Consider the following 25,233-nt stretch of genomic DNA (forward strand, 5'->3'; position numbering starts at 1 on the left):
CCCAGCCCTAAAAATGATCCATCACACTCTTATGGCAATTCATAACAATTTCACGTTTTGGCAAATTGGTGACTAATTCACACGAATTTGTACAATCTGATTTGTACCTTCATGCTTATTTTTCTTCTAAAATCATAAATTTCTGTACAATGTTGTATGGAAACATACGATAAAAAAAAGTTAAATTAATACCAAATCACCATACCATAAAACATGTTTATCTTTCGCATGAATTTTGGTGCGACTAGAGGTGTGTTTCCCGTACAACAATGTAACTCATTGCTGAAATACCATATTGCGATGCATGATTGGAGAAATTAACTATCTAGTCCATTTCGCAAAACTGCATTTCTGTAATGACACCTCTTGGCAAGTTTAACATGGTAATTTACATGACAATGTTAATATGCTTTGGCTTGGCAGAATAGATCTGCTACAATGCTGCCTCATATATAACATACACGATATTAGCCCATAGCAGATTTATACAGGTGGAGCTGGGGGAGGAGGAGGGTTTCGAAAAAGTGCAGCAACTGCTAGAGCATGCAATGGCCAAGTATTTTAATTCTGAGCAGCAAGCTCATTGGCTGGCGATGTGAATTGTAACCAGAATGTTGTGATTTTATCAGATTGAGTTAAACCTATCGGTCTGCGCCATCTAGAATTTCATGACATAATTTTATATTAACATGTTTGCAACTCATGTTGGTTTAACAATATAAGACTGTCATTAAGGATGTTGCAACCATTGTCAAATAATTATAGTTAATTTACACAAAACAACAGAACAGACATTTGTTATTATTATTTTATTTATTTATTTTTATCATGTTAACATGCAATATGTAACTAGTGTACACTTTACTACCGTAGGCTATATATGCATCTGATAATACTATTTTGGTTTATTCCATGTTTGACTATGGGCTCCCTAACACGTTTACACACATGCACAGTTGCACATTTTTCAAAAATGTTGCTTTATTAACATACTAAAACATATAGAAGGGAACTTTGTACATATTTTACGAAGTAGCTAAATTGTACAAATTCATAAGTATGTTTTTGTATGTTTTCTGTGAGAGGCAAGTTTAGTGGCGGGGTTAGGCAATGATTCATACAAGCCAGGTCATACGAATTTGTACATTTTGAGAATGATTGTGGCAAATTCGTTGGAATTTGTATGAATGACTACCCCTAAACCTCTCACAAAGTGAGATCATAAAGATTTGTACCGATTAGCCATCTTGTAAAATGCGTACAAATTGGACACTAGATGGTGTTGGCTAGTTTAAGTTTGTTTTGGTTTTTTTTGTTTTTTTTTCTACAGAGTAACCACTTTCTGCTGGTTTAAGATGTTCAGTCACCAAAGTAATCTCACAAGCGATGACTGTGAATCCAACACAACCATCTCAGAAATGTGTACAAATGACACCAAACATTACCCATCCCAGAAAAACACATGTTTAGTGTCTGCTACATGCTTTCTGCTCTGGTTACAAAGCGAGCACACAGAGCAGCTCTCATGGCAGCCGGCCGTCACTGTCATTCCTCTCATTTCAGGAAACGCAATACTCTGTTTAAGTGCTTTCATCACTTGCCAAGGCAACAGACATAGAAACACAGCCAAACAAATGTGAGCATGACATCACATGATGTTGGCTTGTAGACAACCCTGTAACGACGATATTCCTCTCACCACCAGCTGCAAATATCAACACTGTCTGGTGGTCCGTCAGCGAAACGACCCGGCAGAGTTCGGTTTATGTTAATGCCATCATATTTTGAGAACATGTTTTGGAAATATGTTGGGATACTTAAGTTTCAGACATAACAAGGTCTAAGATTTTGTCTTACCTAGCAACTAATGCTGGGTGGTATGACTAAAACCTTACTACTGACCTTTACATAACTATATATTAGAATAACTGTTTTCTATTTCAATATATTTTATTGAATATATTTTAAAATGCAGTTTATTCCTGTGAAGCAGAGCTGAATGTTCAGCCTCATTACTCCAGTCTTCAGTGATCCTTCAAATAATTATTCTAGTATGCTGATTTTCTGCTCAAGGAACATTTCTTATGTTGAAATATATTTTGTGGAAACCATGATCCACTTAGTTTCAGTATCTCTCGATGAACAGAAAGTTCAAAATAACAGTATAGTAATATGTAGTTCAAAATAAAAGCATAATGAAAAATGACAAAAAAGCAACAAAATTACTAAAGTAAGGTAAGATTATAAGATTATGAAATATAAATATATAAAAATAATAACTAATTCAAAATATTATATAAAAAATTATAATAGTATCTCAATCTTACTACAATAACACTGTTTTAGTATTGTTTTATCAGTCATTGTATTCTTAGCCATAATTCAAAACCATAAAAGCTAGGGCAGGAAGATATTAAGGGAAACAAGATAATAGAAAAAGTTAAATAAATAGAAGTATTATTATTATTATTATTATTATTATTATTATTATTATTATTATTATTATTATTATTATTATTATTTAATGTGTCCATGCTGAGTAAAAGCATTAAGTTCTTTAAAAAGTATTTATATGTTACTGATAATAATATGTAAAATTAGTATATTATCAATAATATAATATATTACTGATGTTATAGATATTATATAAACACATTTTATTTGTCTGCTATGTTTAACCAACTGAACATAATCTAGAATTTTTGAGGATCTCATTACTCTGGCAAAATACCATTTATTTATTTATTTGATCAGCTGCGGTCATTCAGTATGCACTGAGCATCTGGCAGGAAATGCATTTGCCCCTGCCTGCTCATGTTTGGCAAGAGAGAGGGACAGAAACAGCTCAGAGCGCATTTCTTCCCGGGCATGTTACATTTTTTGTTTGACATTGAAGCAAACACATTTTAATGGATGTTAGACCGCACGTATCAGTGTGTCACTGCCGCTGATAGAACTGTAAAGCAGGTGAAAGTGCTTAGTGCGGAAAGACTGGGAGGGAGGCGCTGATACGTCCGGCTTTCTGGAACACTCAGCTCTGCTGAGATGCGAGCAGACACTCACCTTGCGGGTGTCACCAGCTGCGCTTTTCTGCGTGAGTGCTTCTGCAAACATTTCAAAAATCATTTGCTTTTTTTGCTTTTTGGATAAAGACACTATTGCACACACAACAGCGCAAACAGAATCGGAAGAGTTCACACCTGAACCAGACAGATGGACCGGCTGGCAAACACTTTTTACGCTGCCTTTTGACAGCTCAGCGTCTGTGTGACACACAAGAGCGTTACTCTGTGATAAATGCCAAATATGCAAGGAGACTGGCCAACAGTTGAGGTTTGGTGTTTCCTTGCTATCCACAGAATTTAGAAAAATCAAAGAAGAAACAATCTACTGAACCAATCAAAGCAGAAAGTGCTGTGGGTTATTATTCCAATCCATGCATTTGACACAGGATCTACATATTTAATTAGGTTGCTAGGGTGTGCTGGGTGGTTGCTAGGGGATTGCCGTGTGAATGTTATTGTATTCTAAGTGGTTTCTAGGGTGTTTTGTGTGGTCGCTGAGGCATTGCTACAGTGTTCTGTGTGGTTCCTAGGTCGTAGACAAGTGTTTGTTAGATGTTTCTTCATATGTGATTGCTAGGGTGTTTTAAGTGGTTGCTAAGTGGTTTCTAGGGTATTTTGTGTAGTCGCTGGGACATTGGTATGGTGTTCTGGGTGGTTCCTAGGTTGTAGAAAATTGTTTGCTACATGTTCCTTTGTATGTGGTTAATAGCATGTTCTAGCTAGTTGCTAGGGGATTGTCCTACGGTCGATATGGTTTTCTTGATGGTTTCCAGGCATTTGCTAGGCTGTTGTGGGTGTTTCTTGTGGTGTAGCTACTGTCGGTAGTTAGGTGCTGTAGCAGTTGGTAGGGTGTTTTTTCATGGTTGAGGTTCAAGGGAATTTCTATGTAGTTGATATTTTGTTATAGGTGGTTCTTGCTGTGTAACTAGGTGTTCATCAAGGTGCTAGGGGTGGTTGTTAACCAGTTGGTAGGGTGCTGGTAGGTGGTTGCAAAGGCATGATTATGCAGTTTCTACAGTGTTCTAGGTAGTCTAGGGGTGGTTTGGTTGGCTCCTGGGGCATTGTTATAGTGTTATGGGTGGTTGCCAGGGTATCCTGGGTAGCTGCTAGGGTTTAGAAAAGTGGTTGTTAAGTTTTCCTACATATGTGGTTGCCAAGGTATTGTAGGTGGTTGTTAAGGGATTGCTATGTGGCTTAAATGGTGATATGGGTGGTTGCAAAGCAATTGTTGTGGTGTTCTGTGTGGTTCTTGACCTGTGACTAGGTGGTTGCCAAGGTACTCTGGGTGGTTGCTAAGCATTTGGTAAGGTCTTTTAAGGTAGGCATTATTTTGGTATGGTCTTTTAAGGTGGGCATTATTTTGGTATGGTCTTTTAAGGTGGGCATTGTTTTGTGGTTGCTATAGTGTTCTAGGTGGTTGTTAAGCAGTTTCTGGATTGTTTTGGTGGAGCTAGGTGGTCCTAGGCATTACTTTATGATTGGGAGATTCCCGGGGTCATTGCTATGATGTTCTGGTGGTTCCTAGGGTGTAGCTAGGTGGTTGCAAAGCCTTCCTATGCCATTGCTAGGGTGTTATAGTTGGTTGCTAGGGGACTATTTAAATTGTGTTATGAATGTCATCAAGTATTTCCTAGGGTGTTCCAGGTGGTTCTTATAGTGTAACTAGGTGGTTACTGGAGTACTCTGGGTGGTTGCTAAATGGTTGATAAGGTGTTTTGAGGTGGTTTTAAATATGTTTTTTAAGGTGTTTTGAGGTGGTTGCTTGGGCATTACTATGCGTTTGCTATAGTATTCTCTGTGGTTGCTAGCTTTTTTGGCTGCTGCATTACTGATGATTGCTGTGTATATTGTGGGGTGGGTTTCTTGGGTGTTGTGGTGTTGCTTTGTGGGTATTGTGTGTTTTTTTTTGTGTTTGGTTGTTGCTGTGATGTTGTGTTTTGTTTGTTTTGTTTGGTTTGTTTGGCAATGCTAGCTTTTTTGATTGGGTGGGTGGTGTGGTTTTGCTGTGATATTGCTGCTATGTGGTTTATATTGTGATTATTAGTGATAAATCATTTGACAGCCATAGTTATGAGTGTTGCCTAGCATTTCCTAGGGTGTTCCAGGTGGTTGTTACAGTGTAGCTAGATGGTTACCAGGGTGCTCTGGGTGGTTGCTAAGCAGTTGGTAGGGTTTTTTTAGGTGCATACTAGAGCATAGATATGCAGCTGGTGTGGTATTCTACGTAGTTGCTTGCTTTCTAATTAATTCCTCTTGTAAGTCTACAGGATTTTTTTTTTTTTAATTTATCGTCTACCAGGCACTAATAGTCCAATCACCTTGAAAAGCAATAGTCCTTCAACAAGACACATGATTTTATGTATCGGTCATGTCCGTAACACAGACATTTAATACTCCGCAATAGGCTGACATGTTGGGTATTACATACACCATCATCCAAGGCCACATAATCAATAACAGAAAGATCATGGGATCAGTTGGATCCATGTATGACCTGTGCAAGGCTTAACACAAGCAGATTAATAAATCCATTATGTTAAACAGGAAAACACTGCAAAAATAAAGAGCGCTCTGATCCAGACACTTGCAAGTGACTGTCTGGTCAGCCATCCCCCCGCTGTGAGGCCACAGAAGGTCATCTGGACATATAATTGATAGCAAACGCTGACCTGCTCTGCACAAGGCATCCCTGATCGGCAAGTTTATGAGATCCCCTGATTTAATAGGACCATTTACAGGGCGATGCAATGTCAGTTAGGTCACGGCCGTTGAGGCGAACCGGTGGGAATCAATTAATGAGTATACAGGTAGATGCCAAGTCTCTGATCAGCAGAGATTATGCAGCAGCGGTGGGTGAGAAATGCTATTGCACTAAACATCTGTGCACTGAGGGATGCTGGGGGCATTTGACCTTTCCCATGCTGTATGTTAACTCAGTAGTGTTTTTGACTCCGATTAAAGTTTTAAGTTTTTTTCAGCAGGAAGGAAGGTGATTGATGTTATTTATGGTTTGTTTGTTTTTTTTTGTTGGTTTGTTTTGGTCTGTTTTTGATGCTGTGATATATACCTCATATTTTGCCAGACTGATGTCCCACCGCCAATACTGGTTGCTTTGATGATTTGCTTCAGATAAGACAAGCTTTTGTATACAGTTATTTATTTTGACATTTTAGTCATCTGTTGCAAATCGTGACATCAGAGTAAAATTTTCAAGTTATTTTTAGTTAATCACGTCATATTTAGATGGGCATATATTGGGAAGTTAAAGGATATTTCAGATATTTCGGGTTCAATACACATTAAAAAGCTCAATGAACAGCACGTGTGACATAATGTCAATGAAAAATAAATGTTTCATTAAAAAAGAAGGTTATGTGCTCTATGCGCTATTAAGCTCTTCAAAGGGGAAAACAATGGGGCCATTTTTTGAAGTATTTAAAAGCAGAAATTTGTATTTTTTGTCCCACTTTATGTTAGGTGGCTTTAACTAATATGTGCTTACATTAACAATTAATAATTTGATACATTGCACTTACTCTGAACATACATATTTTTACATTGAACACATTTTAAAATACCGGCATGCAATTACATCTGTAATAAATTTCTGTAATTACATTTAAAATTACACTGTTGACCTACCCCTTACAACTTAACCCACCCTTAAACCTACCCACACCATTAAACATGTCTCTAACCTTACCCTCAATAGCAGCAGAAGTGTTTTGCAACACAATATGAATACAATAATTACATCGTACTTATTTTTTGATGTAGGTACATAGTATTTATACAATAATTACATTGTAGTTGGTAGCATTTAAGGTTACATTGATAATTCTGTTAAATTGTGTGTATTATTTGAGCTGTTAGGTACAGAAGAGAAAAAATGTAAATTATTTTTAATACTAAAATCATGGTAGCATCTTGTGGCTATAATATTGAAATCTGTGAATATTTTAACATATTGGCCCCATAATCTGCCATTGGAAGTGCTTTGCTGTTTTTATATTTTCTTTATTGCTTTATAAAACATCAAATCTCATTTTACAACTATACATTTAAACGTGCATTAGAATAGAGCATAAGCTTGTGTCATGGCAGATAGCAACAGTTGATAAGGTAGGATTGGTCACCAACATTTTTAAGGGACAGTTGCAGGTTCAAATTAATATCTTGTGATATATGGCAACATATTTTTCCTGTTCGCTTTTTTTTGATTTTGAATATAGGAATTGGATGTGTGTATTGTGATGTGATGTGGAAGTTGGTGGCTTTTTGCATTGTTATTTGGTGTTTACCTTTTCAGTCCAAACTATTTAGCTGCTCATCTCTGTCGCCTCTTATTCTCTTCTTCATTAACTTCTCTGTCGTTCTTTGTGCACGCTAAATAAGCTCCGCTCTCTTTTCCTCATTCTTCTCTAAAGCTTCAACTTAACATTTAATTGCTCTCTGTGAAATAGAGGTGAAATGTGAGTGTCAAAGATCTAATTGGATGGAGATGGGAAAATGCCCAAATTGGCCCCAAACTTGCGCTGGTAGCCACATTATTTTGCCAATGTAACTAATCTCAATCTTATTTAAAATGCTAATGAGACAGCTAACACTGATCTTCAGTTACAGCTCTATCCCGGCACTTGCACATTAATTACATTGGCGCCTTGACAAAGAGTCTGATTGGTTCTCTTTTAATATGGCCATTTTGACTATATGGCATTATGCTTTAAGTGATATATGTGCGTTGCAATAACATGCCAACATAAATGGTTTTTAGTGGTTTTCTGTACAATAGTTGCGCTACTGGCTTGATAAAGGTGTCATGCTCTGTTGTTTTTCGATTGGTCAGTGTTTACAAGGACAGCAAAATATGAGGCTGTCAGCAATGTCCTTCATCTAGACAAAGCATTCCCCACCCACTATGGTAGATGCACAAATGAAGACTCAGACAGAGGAGGATCTGCACAGTAAGGGGATTTTAAGGGCATATGAGAAGTAGGCACAGGAGGTGCCCATATAAGATCATTACAAAGTGCATTAAAATGCTATTTAATCTGCTAGCAGTGCATTCTCTAAAGTGGTGTTCATCGGACAAATCCAAATCTAAACATGCACCTTAGACTCCGGAGTTTGAAGCTGGTGGGGGGGCAAAATACAAAACTCAGTATATAACAAAATGACTTAAGAGCATGCAATATGTATCTTTTCTGTGTAAAGTTATATCCAATTTTGCAACAACAAATAAAATATTTAAACAACTCAAATATTATTATTTATTATTATTATTAAAAGGATCTGGCATAATGTTACTCATCAACCCTGTTGCCATTATATTCTTAATAGCATTTATATGTAATATCAAATTATTTATTACAATAAATTACATAAGCAACCTCCAAAAGCACATTAAAGCCATTTTATATTACATTTCTGACATAAAAAATAGAAAAAGGTCTAGTAAATATGCTAAATTGTTACCATCAACCATGTCACATTTCTGAATGCAAAATTGTTAAATATTAAATATACACATACAACTTTGTTTTTATTTCATAAAATTATTATTATTATTATTATTATTATTATTATTATTATTATTATTATTATTATAACTTCAAGGGATAGCTCACACAAAAACGAAATTGTCATCATTTACTCAATAAAATATTTTTAAGAATATTGGTAATCAAACATTTTCTGGTAGCCATTGACTTCTACAGTATAGGAAGTAAATACTATGGAAGTCAATGGGTACCGTCAACTGTTTGGTTACCAAAATTCTTCAAAATTTCTTATTTAATGTTTAACAGAAGAAAGAAACTCATGCAGGTTTGTAATGACTTGAGTGTGCGTAATGACAGAATTTTCATTTTTGGTGACCTATCACTTTAAACATTATTTTTTCCAGTATGTCTATTTATTTATTTATTTATTTATTTATTTATTTATTTTGAATTAACTTATAAACTGAAAATGACATCCATTTTACTGATTGAGTCATTAACTGTTAAATCGTATCCAATCTAGGACAAGATTAGCATCACATGAATAAACATCACATAGAATGCATCTCGCATATTCCAGTTTGTGGTGCGACCTAATCGCCATTTTTTGACTTCCTCTTATCAGTGTAAGCATATCTCCATGACTTATTTTCGTCTCATTAACACACATCTCCTCCCTAACCACCATCCTCAGCCAGCATAAAATGTCAGTAAACAACTAATTTATCATAGTTTGTCAGCGCTGCCTCCTGCTCTGCTGAGAACATCTATCCTTGCTTCAAGAGTTCACATGTGATGTGGAAAGCGATAAACAGGTTTGGCTTGCCGTAGGTTCCTGCATTAGATGCAATTGAAGTTCAAAGCTTCCTCTTTGACACAGCAGCAGAGAAAATGGCGATTGAGGTTTCGGGAGCGACACTAGATGGATTGTCGGGGTGAGCTAAAGTAAGCAGTAGTTTATGTTCAAGTTTAAGGTTGTAATTAGGGTTGCCAAGTGTTCCATATATCATTCAGTATTTAAGGGCACATAATTATGTTCTGGATTTAATCCAAATACACGCAGTTTGTCCAGTATAAAGGCATTTGAATCAGTTTCACATGCAAGTGTTTAGGTACAAAAAATACAGATTAGTCTGGGAAATAAATACAAAGATAAAGATAAATAAATAAATGTGAAAAATGACTGAGTTTTGTGCATGAGTTTTGTGAGAGCTGTAACATTTGCATTTGTTGCTTTAAAAAAAAAGTGGTTGACATGGCATTAAAATGTAAAACTATCTGTTTAATTAATAATTTTAATTTGTTGCAAAATGATATACACACTAAAATAAAAAATAAAATAAAATAAAATAAAATAAAATAAAATAAAATAAAGCATCAAAGTTGTAATAGAACAAATATTATTGGAATATGTTTTACAGACTTCAAAATTTCATTTGATTCAAAGTGTTACTTGAGATTACTTTCTTTGTGAATTTTACTAGCAATCTATAAGTAAATAAAAAAAAAAAATATGCATACAATTTTGTGTCCTGTTATTTTTCAGGAAAGAAACTGAGTGTTTCTTATTTTCTGTTGAGGCTTGCATCCCTAGTTGTGACTAGCAAGATTCATGAACATGCTCCTATATAGCTAAGAAAATCAATCTGAAAATTTTTTAAACAGTTGTAGGCCTATCCATCTGATTAGACCATGCACTAAAATTTGCTATCAAACAAATCTGTGAAGGCTGTGTCGCAGGTTGACAAAATCCCTCAATCCCATCTTCAAAAGTGTACTGATGTCTCTCCAGCAACCCGGAGGTGAAGCAAGCTTAAGTGTAAAGTCCCTGTCTGCACCTCCTCCGTCTCTCGTCCTCCATGCTAAGAGCACTGCTGTGTTGTAATGTGCCGCCTTAACGTTAACTAGGACAAACTTGGCATTAACATGCCCTCAACTTTGTTTTAAGCTGATTTTATAGTGAAGCGTTGATGCTTTAGACTAATGCATCTGACAGGTGTATCAAATGTCAAAGACTATCCGAGTGCCAAAATGCATATTAACATGACAGCTTAGCACAATATAAGTTCTGTTTGTGAGCCTTGATGTTTTATTGCCTATGTAGGCAACATCCTAACTGGACCTTATAAGTGACTGATTTGGAACACAGGCTATTCAGTAAGGATTTGCATATTGCTAAACTAATACTTTAAACACAAAAATGCATAGTTTCTGTAAAACACACCTTTTAACCTCAAAATCTGATTGAGAACAGCTGTTTTTATGATTTTAAAGCAATGCAAATTGAACAAACATTGTGTGGGATGCATCTTCCATTCTAATTGTAATTTGTGGAGTGATCTAATCATTATCTTCCCACATGCGCTCTTTTGACTTCCTCTCCTGATGTGAAGTCTGTTGAAAAACATAAGCTGCTGCCTACCTTTTGAAACAGACTTTAGATTGGACGGGTGATTTCTATCGTGATTTCAAATGCTGCCTATGTAGGTAGTGTACTTGGTTTTGAAACAAAGCCTACATGTGAGCATTACCTTAACAAATCAGCCAAGGCCCTGACAAAAAAAAAAAAAAAAAATCTTTGATAGAACAGTTGTTAGTCTTAATTAGTCTAATCACTTTTGCATCATAACTTGCATGTGTTGAATGTATGCTTGATTACCTGAGAGCCCAAGACGTTGAGTGGGGAAAATCAAGCTCTTGCCAATTAAGTTACAACAGGTTTTTCAAATGTAGCTGTTCCCTCTACGTTAGTGTGATTTCTTGTTTATATATCTGTGTGCCATTTCACATCAAAGTTCATTGTTTTCACTAGCTCTACATGGCCAGACTCTTGCTGCCATCAAGTTATGTTGGAAACATCATGTTTATGGGATGAATGAACATGAGCGGCATTGAAATGTTGTAATTATTGGATTTTCTTCGAGTCCAGAATTTGCAGGATGTATCAATTAAACAACCATTTCTGAAGCAAACTGGTATTGGATTTAAAAATATTTAATTGTGGATGTTAACTGATGTTATGTTGGTACACATATGATACACAATGATATATATATATTGTTTGAGAAGAATTTTTTATATTTGTAGGAAGGAAGGAAGGAAGTTTTTGTGGATAATATAATAAAAAAAAAACAACAGCAAATTAAAAATTAATAAATAAAAAAAAGTCTTAATGTTTTATCATATATATATATATATATATTGAAGAAAAGTATTATATATATATATATATATATATATATATATATATATATAATATATATATTCAAATGGATGCAGTTTGTCCAGTATTAATGCTTTTGAGTATCACGGTTAAAAATGGCAGATTATTATTATTATTATTATTATTACATTTATATTTATTTTTATATTACAATCATATCATATCATATTATATTATGAACTGTCTTACAATTTTAAGACTAAAATCAGCTAAATGCAGATCACATAATGTCTGGTGACAAAGACTGATAGCTTTTGTTAAAATCCACTTTTAATGGTTCAGACAAGGTTTAAATCTGGGCTGCACTCTCTCTCAGGTAAATTACACGCTGTTATATTTTCCACAACACCAGCACCTAAACTGTCAAAGCGCTTAAATTACACGTGCTTTAATCCAGCCTTGTCAACTGTTTTATTTTCAGCGACCATTAGCGCATTTGTTCCTCGCTATCTTCGCCACTCACTACTTAATCAGGATGTCTTATTATTTTGGGAGACATAAAAAGGAGAAGCGCAGGTTTTGCAAGATTGGTTATAAATTCAGCCGAGAATTTATTCGCACCTCCACCTTGAGTCAAGCATTTGTCAAAACCGGCTCATTTTGGAAACAGGAAATCAGCAGGAATATGTGGGGAAAACTATTTGCGAGATAAGAGTTATGGTTTGTGTCGTAATTAATGAACGTCTTAAGGAGACTGCCTCCCTATGGAGTGAAGGAGGAATAATTATGACTATAGAGACAGAGAGGAGGCCATTTCTCTAAGCAGATTAACTACTTCCAATCATATTGCCCTACTTCATTATGGTGATTAAATCAGATGAAACAGTAAATAATTGTTTATTTTGTTCACTGCACAGTTCACAGAGGCTAAGAATCAATAGAAAACAGACCGTGAAAGACACAATAACTTTTACGAGCAGAGCCAAGCGCCTCAAGAGCTCCCGATCATTTTAAAACATTTTGAAAAAGTTTGAAAGCTGTCGGCTTGTATTCGTGAGGTGTGTGCATTTTAATGAGCTAATTTGTTGATCTATCTGAAGTTGACCAATCAGGAGCTGAGCAGTAGCGGTTTTTGGCACGGGCGAACTGGGAAGCTGCCCGGGGCGGCATGATTTTCATGATACATGGGGAGCGGCACGAGCAGTTAAAAAAAAAGAAATAATAATCCTCTGCACTGCCGCCACGAAGCGGTTTTCTATTATCTATCATTTCACTGTGTGGGGAATTGGCAAATTGGCGCCCCTTCTTGCTGAGAAGGTGCCGTGCACAGAAGCTGTGTGAGAAGGGGAGCAGGGAGCGGCACGGGGACAGTTTCAACATAAAATAAAACAAATCTGTTACAAGTTCAGTTATTATTTATTTCCATCAGTTGGGTTAACGTTAGGCCCTGTAATTAGCCAACGGAATTTTCAAATCTGTGTAATTATAATTTAAATTGGACTACTTTTCAAATTGTATTTCATGAACTAACATCTCAGATGTTGTGTCAAAACGTTATGGGGTTTCAAATTAAAAAAATGACTTTCTGTTACAGAGCAGGGCATTGATTTCATACATGTCCACTGTAGAGGACATCAGGATATAAATCATGTTTATCAGGCATTTTGGGAAACACAACAAGTGAATATGGAAATAAATTATACATCAATATTCCTATGAAATATTAGATATTATTATTAAAATGTTGCCAGTTATTGCTCCAATTATTACACTTCTTTTTTTCATTAAATGTTGCTCCAAGAACACATTAATATGCAAATTTTATACAGTGTATAGATACATTGCATTGAATGGGAATATTATATGATGTATGACCATTTTAGCCACATATTGCATAAAGTAAAATGGTGTATCAATGCATTTCATTATATCTTTCATAACATAGTTGAGAATCATCTTTATACAAATTTTGGTTAAAAAAAAAAAAAAAAAAAAATCCTGAAACCCAAAAAGTTATTGGTGACTGAAAAAAAAAAAAAAAAAAAAAAAAAAAAAAATCCCATTGTTTTTGCTTATACATATAATTTTATGTCATTTTATTTTTTAAACAACGGAGTCCTAGTGTCCACAACAGAGGACATACCATAACATATGAATAAAATATAATTTTTCAATTTTTCATTATTATTATTTTTTCTCTTTTTTTTAGCATTTGTTTCTTATGCTCTAAACAACGTGATGACATAAAAAAAAAAAAAAAAAAAAAAAAAAAAAAAAAAAAAAAACTAAATTAAAAAAACTCTCTGCTCTTGTTACATTTATTTAAGTTCTGATAACTTATACTGTCATATTTTGTGCAGAATTGTGTTCATTTCTTTTGGCAATGTTGGAAGTGGAGATTGTGCACCTTAAAAAGTGTGTTTCCTGTTGTAATTGCAATAGTTAAATAACTCGATTCTCTTAAGTGTGTTTTTCAAATGTTCTAATGAAGGATTTGTGCAGTTGAGAAATATAATTTTCTCTTTCACTTATGTTATTATAATAAAATATTATAATTTTTTTGGGGGGGGAGAAGAACGACAAAAAGGAAGATTATACAAACCGTAATACAACCATCAACAAATAAAAATGACAGACAATGACAACGAAATAAAAGGAAAATAAATAAATAACAGAAAAGCGGTGTTTAATACATTACAAACTGAAAAAAAAGAGAGACTTACATGTCATTAAAGATTGGAAAAGTTACAAACAGATAAAGTTTTTAAAGATATTTTGTTCTTAGACAACTGGATCAATGAAAAGTATTGCTCAAATTCTTTCATGAAAACAAAAGAGAGAGGTCTGGAGTAACTGGGAGCTCTATATGAAGTCATGCAGTGTGATATACGATCTTCCGACCGTCAGAAATCACACCTTGTACGCCTGGCTTTAGACATTAAACCTAAATACCATTGTCCCTATGGAGAAAAAATGAATATTTGTTTTCGGATTGCACCTGTTCTATGATGAGTCAAAGCAGGAAAAAGAAAAAAGAAAGACAAAGAAAAAGTCAGCACTTTTTAATATTTACATATTTTGACATTTTCATCTAGCATTATAATTTAATATCTCATCTGAAGCACTCAAGATATTCTTTAGAAAATCTGAAATAATGAGTCCAAAATGTGTCTTTCTGCACTTTACTTGTGTTCTGACTTTCAGACTTCTCTTCTCTTCTCTTCTCTTCTCTTCTCTTCTCTTCTCTTCTCTTCTCTTCTCTTCTCCTCTCTTCTCTTCTCTTCTCTTCTCTTCTCTTCTCTTCTCTTCTCATTTTGTTTCGTTTCATTTCGTAACCACTTTACATGGACCAGTATATTTTATTTTTTTATTAAAATTTCCCCTTGCATTGCTATTCATTAATTCATTTGTATATTCAGCTTTACTTATTTTACATTGAAATTAATATTTACAAATTCTGTAATTTTTCATTTGATTATTGGAATTATATTTTCATTCAAGAAAGACTGAACAGACTCGATTGAGTTTGTTTTTCTTGATCTTCACTGCCTTCTAAACTAAAAGCTTGAACTAAAATGTCTGAAATTTACATTTAATTTACAAAATAAATATATGATTGAATTAATGAGTGAGTGAGTGAGTAAGCGAATTAATGAATGAACAAATGAATGAATGAACACTACTTTGAAGAATCCAAAATATAAAAGCATTTTTAGTTTACTAAATATTTTAAACATCTGCATGTTTTCATAGTTTTAATTTTTACTGCTATTCTAAAATTTGTAAAATAAATAAATAAATAATAATAATAATAATAATAATAATAAAATGACTGTTTTTTTAACACACTAAAACACACACTAAAAGTGTTAAAAAAAAAATCACACAACCTTGTGGAGTCTCAAGGAATAAGATATGACGTGCATCATGGCATTCTGTCAATAATGCATATTATGTAATACATAATATGTATGCAATATTAAAATTAATTTATGGGCACATTTAAAAAAAAAAAAAGATGCTTACCAAGTGAAGCCATGTTAGTCAGATAAACCCCTAATGAGCAAACGGCAGGGGGTCCTCATTTTGAAAATATTGTCAGTTGATGATGTCAGGGTGCTCAGCATGACATTTCACTGTAATCACAGTCCAATTATTTCTAAAAACGCAGCAAAGACAGACTCAAAGTAAATGACTTTCTTTTAACATTTGCCATCTGGTGACGAGATACAGTCATTTGGTGCTCATTAAGTAGGCAGTTAAGCCACCTGGACACTGGCTCATTCAGAGACGTCCTTACATGACCAACATTTCAGCAGCACTGTATATCACCCATATGTTGTGCTTTGATGGCATTGATTCGTCTCAGGCCTGACGAGTCAAAATCCACTGCTTTCAGAGCAATTAGAATTTCAGTATTTATCTGTGAATCGAAAGTTGCAACTGCAGTTGCTAGAGTTGCAAAATTGTTACTTTTGATGAAAGGGAATATTTTATTTTATTATATTATTTTTTGAAAGTTAGCGTATGTTTTCACAATACAATGAAATTGTTCACCTTAAAAGTTCAAGGAAAAATTGACTCCTTATAATATGACCCCTTCAAAAGGTCATTCGGAGGAATTCACACAATTTTCCAAAGCAGCCGTAACTATTAAGCCACATTAATGAGATGAAAGTATTTCTCTTGAAGGAACAGCTCCTCGATGGAGGCACTAGCAGCTGCGGGCAGCAGGGAGCACAGCTAATTCAGTATGTTTAGTGAAAACAATCGTATCACACCCAGACTGCTAGGATTACAGGGCAGATCGAGTCCACCTGCAGGGCTTCACAGCACTGTTAATAAAGCCACCGTTTTCAATTAAAAGCCTCTTAAACACTCTAAATCTAATCATGCTTGCAGGTGACAATACGAGTTAACTTGGCATGTTAAGTTAAGAATTAGAAGAGAAGATTATTTTAAACGGATTTCACAATATCTAATCACCCAGGTTTGCCAATTTAATAGCTGCTGAGTGAAAGGGTAGACTTATGCAATATTAAACAGTCTTTTCTCGCCATTAAGACAGTTTAATAGTGTTGTTCATTGTGAAGATGCATGGCGGTACTCAAGCTGCATTTTAAAAACACAATTTGCAACCTTGTTGTGGAGGAAACTAAATGTAATGCATGGTAGATTTGTATGTAATCCTGGGCAGTAAAAGCAAAGTCATGATACATGGAAACATTTATTGTTCATACAGTATATCTCATACAGAGTTGGTAAGATTATTTTAATGTATTTTCTCTGTCTTTCTTTTGCTCACCAAGGCTGTATTTATTTGATAAAACATGCAGTAATAACAGTAATATTGTGAAATATTATTACAACTTAAATTAACCCTTTTCTATGTTAATATATGTTCAAATGCAATTTATTTCTGAGATGCAAAGCTGAATTTTCAGCATTATTTCAGTCTGCTTCAGTCATTACTTCAGTCTTCAGAAAATATTCTAATGTGCTGATTTGCTGCTCAAGAAAGTTTTGCAAAGATTAAGCTGAATTTTCAGCATTATTTCAGTCTGCTTCAGTCATTAAGTTGTCATGTGAGTTTTGTAAAGTTTGAGGAAGCTGTATTATTGCAAGATGGCTTGTGTATGGAATGAACTGATTGAGAGATTTTTTAATGGATTGAGTAGAATCTGCCAACAATGTAAACTCTGCTTCATGTTGATCCAATAACTTCTTCTTTAATGATGGAGGGAAATGGCAAAATAGCGCTAAAAAGCCAAAGCCTGCATTGATTAGAGTTTAAGGATCAGCAGTTAATAGATTAAAAGCTTGCGACGTGGCCAGAGAAGAGCTCCAGCATTTTTCTGGGTTGCTCTTTGCTCAAGGGTTGTTGTTTGGGTTACTATTTTCTGGTCATCCTGTATTTTGCACTGTGCCTAGAGATACGGGTCACCCTTGTGCCCTGACCTTGGACTGCTTTTCCTGGCTTAAACCTTATCTACAGGTGTAAAAGCAATAGAGGTGGTCAGTAAATGACACTCGAAAGTTCAGGAACCAAATTTACCTTCAAGGCAACAGCAAAAGTGTCAACTCCTTGACCTTTTGAAGGCATGCTGGTGATCTTATGGCCTTCAGCTTATAAATAACCATGTATACTCTGTGTTTACTTTGGCAAGGGTCACGATGCGTCTTTAAATAGAGTCTGAGATGGAGGACCTGGATCTGGTATTATAATGCCTTATGTACAGTAACGGAGCCATTGAAGAGAGGACCAATGTTAAGTCACATGTTTGAGTTAAACAGGTAATAGAGGACGCTTTGTGGACCGGGTTAAATGGAAGAATAATAGATTTCATGCAACCAAGGGAATAATTAATTTCAAGCAGAGACAAATCTTGAAGACTCTTTTTGGAGGGAGGAACATCAGGGTTTGGTGGAGTTAGTGCATTTGAATGTTCATAATAGGAGGGATACTTTGGGTTCGAAGCTGACTTGGTGCCCCAAAGGTGTCAATGAACAAATATATAGATGGCTTTACAACCCCTATACATGTTCAGCCCACCTACAGGCATGAAAATTAGATAAGACATCGGGGAACCATGCAACATGCAGAAGGATTCATCTACAGCATATAACATATAATTTCCATACTCAGGCAGAAACAATAGGTTTCAATCAGAGCAGCAAGGTGCAAAGACACATTTATAATTAAAATAAATTTGAATGCACTATGTTCTAAACTCATGATATAATTGTTATGTTTATGTAATTTCTACCTGAATTGCTAAATTACTCAATTCAAACTTTGTGCAGTAGATCTTTTCAGGCTTAGATGTGCAGAATATTTCTTTTTATGGACAGCATTTAAAATGCAACTGGCTGTGATGACATAATATTGTGATTTTTGTATTGTGTTCTTATTGTTGGTCATATCATCAAAGATTTTGTATTGTTTTGTGTTTTTTCTTCTATACAGCCAACAGGAAACAAAGCAATGCCATTTAATTTTTTATTCCCAAAGCTGAACTTGTAAACACTACATTTTAAGGCAAAAGTAAATTTCAGTTTTGGTGCGAACGCTTAACGTATACGTATAGGCGAGTGCTCTCCTTTATAAAACTTTCTTGACAGTGTGCACGAACATAGACAATTGACACATGCACACAAGAAATTTTCATCTTTGTCTAGTGTCTGCGCTATTTCTCTCCAGACGTTATGACTGATAAAGATATCCATGTACGTTACTACAGCTGCATCTATCTTCTAAGCTTGTTAATGCTACCGTCAGTTGTTGCTGCCATCTCCAGTAGTTTGTTAGCTAGCATGCACATCACTAGCGTATTAGATGTTTATTTGTACTTATAAAGCACATATTAATGCCTTATTCTGCATGACCATATTTTAGATCCCTTAATCCTACCACATACCTAAACAGCCTTACTAACTATTAATAAGCAGCAAAATAGGGAGTTTATTGAGGCAAGTCATAGTAATTAGAAATAGACTAGTTTTGTGACCAAAAATTTGAGCATGTGTGAACTGAGCAAAAACGTACAATATTATTATGAATTTGCACCAAACACTGTACGCACACCCTTAAAAACCCATAGTAAATACATATGTGTTCTAGGCTTCACTGTCTTGCAAAAGAGCTAGTATTTCCATCAGGGAATGCAAATCTACTCCATATTGTCTTTCTAAGTGATATAAATATTCATTTCCACATAAAAACCCATGTGGAAGTCAAAACAAGACTTCTCGCATTTGAATGCATTTTGATGAATACTAATACAGTGCATGGGGTTGATGACATTCACATTCTCAATATCAAACTGTAGCAACATCACATTAGTTAGCTCAGTGAAGGGCTAAATTGAAAGAATCAAGAAAATAACATAACTGCTCACCTTGAAAATTCTTATTTACTGCATAAAATACACAGGCTTTAAATTTGCACCCAAATGAAATGATAAATAAACCAATCAAATCGTAATCGAATAAGCAGCAGATTACCAACACATCACAACAGCTTTAACAACTCAGTTCATAAAGATCATAGACTATTTCATCTCAGTGTGGATCTGGCTCTGAAAATGAGAGCAGTTGGAAATGTTTTCCTGGCGGATTCCTCAAGCACCAGCTTCTAATTTGTAGAATTTGTGTATGTTGGGGAAGAAAGCATCGGTAGCCCCCGTTGTCTGTGATCAGCCTGCGTTCTGACATCTGTTTAAGGATGTTTATCCAAGGGGTAAGTATGTTAAGGGAAATATTATGCTGGTGTTATTTTACTTTTCTTCTGTTTGAATCATAAACATGGCTCTGGGGCAGGACGGAGAGATTAGAGCGAAAAACGCAAGCATGGGGTCTCGAATCACACCCCACGAGACGAATCCCTACTGTGATTCCAGACCTAAAGACGTCCCGCGTAATCTGCCGATAGGAGTGTATTCATTTAATTAAGCCTAACGTAGCACATACGCCACACTTTAGCTCTTTTATTGAGCCTGCAACGTTTTATTTACATCCACACGAGCTCCCGGACCGGCGCGTGTTGCTCTTTTACTGCGTTTGTGTGGAAGGAGTCAAACTAAAACCAGGTGCCAAGCTACAGGCTGCTCAGATGACAGTGAGAGCCCCTTCGGTGAAGGCTTTACGAACTGAAATGCTGCACAGAGAAAGCAGAGACCCTCGTTTAAAAAGAAAATAGGTGTCCGGCAGCCATTCAGTCACCGCTCTCAATAGGGCTTGAAACAGGGCATCATTAAGGCAGTGTCAATCCTGCCAGAGTTAAGCTGACCCCCTTTGTGCTAATGTGAGGAGGGCAGAGTCTTTAAAACCAAAGAGAAAGAGCTTTACCCCCGCAGCATGTCCCTGTGTTACAGATAAAGAGATTTAGCACACCAATAAATGGATGTTGCATCCCAATAAGTCAAAAAGACTAGAATATATGCATAAGGATGAATCTCATGAAACCTGTCAAGAATGTGCCCAGGTCATATTTTAATGCACAATAAAAAGGAAGTAATCAAAAATTATACTTTGCTTAATGAAAATTGATATTTTTCCTTTTAAGGCTCTTTGCATTGTGACATTGTTTTCATAAATAAATAATGCCAATAGATAGATAAAATAAATAAATAAATAAAAGCAAAAGGGCATAATAATAATAATATCTGTTGTTTTCTTCATGCAATTTTTTTTTTTTTTTTTTTTTTAAATATGACTCGGACAAGTTACCATGAGATTTATACCCACAACGAAAGTCTAAGAGACAGATGAAGAAAGTAAAGGCAGGGAGACCTGCAAGATACAAGCCCAGCCAAAGAACAAAAAACGGTCAGCCCGAGCTGTAGAAGGAGGAGGAGATGAGGAGATTTCCGCTAAAACTAATCAATCAGGTCCTGATAATGGCTTCCATGCAGGAGTGTTGACACTGGGTCAGCTCTTCCCTTGACCTGCGCCTTCAGGGCAGCGGCTACAGAAAAGGCACAGATAACAGAAGCTGGGGCTAATTGTCTGCCTAGTGTCAGGGCTTTTCAAAGCCTTTCCACTTTCACTCGGTCACCCAGTCTTTCTCTCCCATTCCTCCGTACCCTGATCCTCACCCCCATCTCTCCTCTCTCTGGCAAACTGGCCACTTTGTTTGCCTTCTCTTCCCGGAGTGAGGCTGCGTAAATCACATTTCTCGCATGGTGCACGGCTGTCTAACACGCTCGCTCGCATCCTTCTAACATGTGCATAACAGGCAGCGGAGAGCCAGGAGACGCTGCGGCTAGTGAACACTGTGAGACCTCAAACAAACAGGAAATAATCCATTAGGTGCCAATCATTTGTTGATCCCAACAGCTTACAAAATAGGAGCTCCAAAAAAAATCTGTCCATCTTTGCATGTCTCTCAAAGCACAAAACCAAATGGCATCGCATGCAACAAAACATTCCTGTTAAAGAGGACTGACAGTTTATAAAGAAGAGATAGATTCAAGGTACTTACTTAAAAGCGTTTGACTCCGTCTCTTGCCTTATCTTCCTCCGCTCCTTAATGCCTGTGTCTTGTCCTCTATAGCTGCACACAGATGTGAAAGTGTGTGCGTGTGTTTGGGTAGATCAGAGAACCTCCAGTACAGAAAGTTGCTGTTCTGTAGGCAAAGGCGTGTAGTGTGTGTGTATGTGTGTGCGTCTCAAGCAAAGGCTCACACTGCACTGGCTGAAGGGAAACCAAAGCACTTTTAAACTCGCACTGGCTCCCCATGTGACCAGCTCACAGCAGCCAGTGAGGAATATATTAGTGTGGCTTCCTCTGTCCACATGCACCCCCTAGCCACTGTTGCAGGAAGTGTGCGCTGCCAGAGAGACACACACGCGCGCACAGTGACATATGCTTGCAATACCCAGGGCACGATTAACAAAAACACAAACGCAACCACCCAAGGAGAAATTTATGTTGCTCAGAGTTTGTTTTTTCATAGCTCAGGAGACTTAACCGGGTTTTTAGTCATGCTTTATTTAAGTGTTCGATTTTTCTCAGCTGTTCGTCTTGAAGTTAGGCATTTGATAAAAATAAAAAATAAAAAATCAATCAATAAATAAATTGCAGACTGAGCGCAATTTGAGATTGTTGAAATCTCAAAACCTCTAACATCGCCATTTTTTATTTGTTATTATTCTTTTTATTTATTTATTTATTCATTTTATTTTTTATTTATTTATTATGATTTTTTTTTTTTTTTTTTTTTTTAATCTCCCTTTAATAACGTTATTGTCTAGGGGAAACAATCGAGACACAAAAGAGATCTCATTAGCCATATTTCCTTCCTCTTGGCACTTACTGGGAACATTTTGATTTGTGGTTACTGCATTTTTAAATGCACAATATCTGAACTCCCCCATTTGGTATTTGTGTTGTTAAGATAAATCGCTTGCTGGATGCATTTAAAGTGTCCCCTAAAAGAATAAAAAATAAAAATAAAAATAAAAAAATACAAATATAAATGTTGATAATTATACAGATTTGTAAGTTCATCTTTTTTTTTTTCTTTTTTTTTTCTTTGACGTTTCTACAACTGTTTATCTACAGATTAAAAATCAAAGGGAACTTGAGATTAAACAAATAACTAACTAACTAAATAAATAAATACAGTATAACAAACAACGCACATTAAACTAAATATAGTAAACAGTGCACACCAAACACAACAAACAAAGCATAGCAAACATCCTATACACCGAACATAAAAACAACAAACCTCAGATTTAACATAATAAAACATGCACACAAAACGCACACACACACACACACACACACACACACACACACACAAAGCACAACAAACAGCTTATAGTACACTAAACATAACAACAAATTACAGGTTCAACATTTACGTTTAATAATTTTGCAGACACTTTTATCCAAAGCGACTTACAACTGGGGAATACATAAAGCAATTCTTCTTAAAGAGGCAAACAGACACAGGTAGTGCTTGTAATACCAAGTTTCAGGCATTTGCTCAAATAAGTACAAGCTAGAAAGAGAAGGAATAAATAAAGACAAAGTGTTTTTTTTTTGTTTTGATTTGTTTTTTAACTTAGGATGAAGTCAAGTAGCGTCGAAAGAGATGAGTTTTCAGCTGACGCTTGAAAATTGTAAGGGATTCAGCATTCCGGATAGGGGTGGGACGATCATTCCATCAGCCAGGAACCGTGAATGAGAATGTTCTGGAAAATGATTTTGAGCTTCTCTGTGATGGAACCACGAGGCGTCCCTCACTAGCAGATCTCACACTTCTGGAGGGGATGTAAATTCGTAATAGTGAGTGGAAGTAGGTGGGTGCTGAGCCTGTGGATGTTCTATATGCAAGCATCAATGTCTGGAACTTGATGTGAGCCGCAACCGGTAACCAGTGCAAAGTGATAATGGGAGGTGTAACATGGGCTCTTTTGGGCTTGGTGAAGACCAGTCATGCCGCTGCATTCTGAATCATTTGTAGAGGTTTGATTGTGCTTGATGGAAGTCCAGCCAGAAGAGCATTGCAATAGTCCAGCCTAGAAATGACAAGGGCCTGGACAAGAAGTTGTGCAGCATGCTCCGTTATACAGGGCCTGATCTTTCTGATGTTGTGCAATGCAAACCTTCAAGATTGAGAAGTCTTTGCAATATGGACTTTGAAGGTCAGCTTGTCATCAAAGATTACACCAATATTTCTGACCAAAGTTGATGGGGTAATTGTAGAAGAACCTAGCTGGATGGTGAAATCATGCTGTAAAGTTGCAACATAATAAGCAATCAATGAATACACTTGAAATGCAACAATTAACACACACCAAACATAAAAATTGTATACTAAACATAGCGCAAACCAATTGTAATGGAAAATGCACACCATAAATAATAAACAGACACCCTAAAAATCAAACAATAATGTACAACAATGAATGAGTGAATCTTATAAAATGGTCTTTCCACCAGTCACAATAATCAGCAATTGAACATTGCACCCCACTTCCTTTAACTGTCCCTCTCCTGTTTTTTTTTCTTTTTTTTCTTTAAAGCACATCTGAACTACAGCTCATCACCACTTTATGCCCCCTCCTCCTCCCCTCTCTCTCTCTCTCTCTCTCTCTCTTTCTCTCTCTCTCTCTCTCACTCTTCTGGGCTCATGCTTGTATGCAAATGTGCCTCCTGAAAACAATGGTGAGAATCTTAGCCGGATAAACACACGTAGCGTGCATTTACAAATCAATACTCAGAGCTCAGCAGGGCTGTGCATTAAACATGAGCTGCTCCACAGAAAAGCAAAGTCACTACTATCCCTCCTATCAGTCTGCTCACCGTTCAGCCAGTGGGGGAGACTACCCACAATGCACCACAGGAACACACTGTCACACTGTAAAGTTACAAGATGAGCTGGGATCGACAGTGATACTGTTAAGTGATTACAGAAATGACTGGCATTTTGGTTCAGAGGACAAAATGATTTTTGATGCAGTAGCTTCAAAATGGAAATAGCATAAAAAAAGAAAAGAAATAGGGGTCAGTTTCTTTATACCGAATACCATTAAGTCATTAATGAACATTATACAATGAATACCAGATCAGTAGTTACATATTCATATATGGATGGGTATGAAAAATTCACAGTTAAAGTTTTATGAAACTATTTGAATGAAAATGAACTTGTGATCTTTCATGCACCGTATAATATAACTAAATTTTTAAATTTGTAAAAGAAAATGGTGCTTGGCCATACAAAAACTCATAGCCATCATGCTTACACTTAGAGTTAAATTCTTGAAAATAAAGGTTATTTATTGGAATCTATGGGTCCAAAAAGACAGTTTAACATACATGGAACCTTTCCAAAGTTCTTTTACAAACTGTATACTCAAGGGTTATTTAAGGAACTCAAAATAAACTCTAAAGAACCTTTGTGCACTATATACAACATTTTATTCGATTGAAAAATTGCATGGATGGAGGTTCCCCTTCAGGAACTCGAGCTGCGTCAAACGCTTTGGG

General features: G+C 35.8%; 1 long non-coding RNA gene across 1 annotated transcript in view; it reads right to left on the bottom strand.

The window, feature by feature from the left end:
* LOC122138650 overlaps window positions 1–22,001 on the bottom strand; it is a 93,025-nt gene extending 71,024 nt beyond the window's left edge. Inside the window, exon 1 of the long non-coding RNA XR_006155716.1 lies at window positions 21,712–22,001. This is a non-coding gene — a long non-coding RNA (uncharacterized LOC122138650). The remainder of the gene's footprint in view (window positions 1–21,711) is intronic.
* Between the last annotated feature and the right edge of the window lie 3,232 nt (window positions 22,002–25,233).

The sequence above is a fragment of the Cyprinus carpio genome, chromosome B10 (genome assembly GCF_018340385.1).
Source record: "Cyprinus carpio isolate SPL01 chromosome B10, ASM1834038v1, whole genome shotgun sequence".
Taxonomy (NCBI): domain Eukaryota; kingdom Metazoa; phylum Chordata; class Actinopteri; order Cypriniformes; family Cyprinidae; genus Cyprinus; species Cyprinus carpio.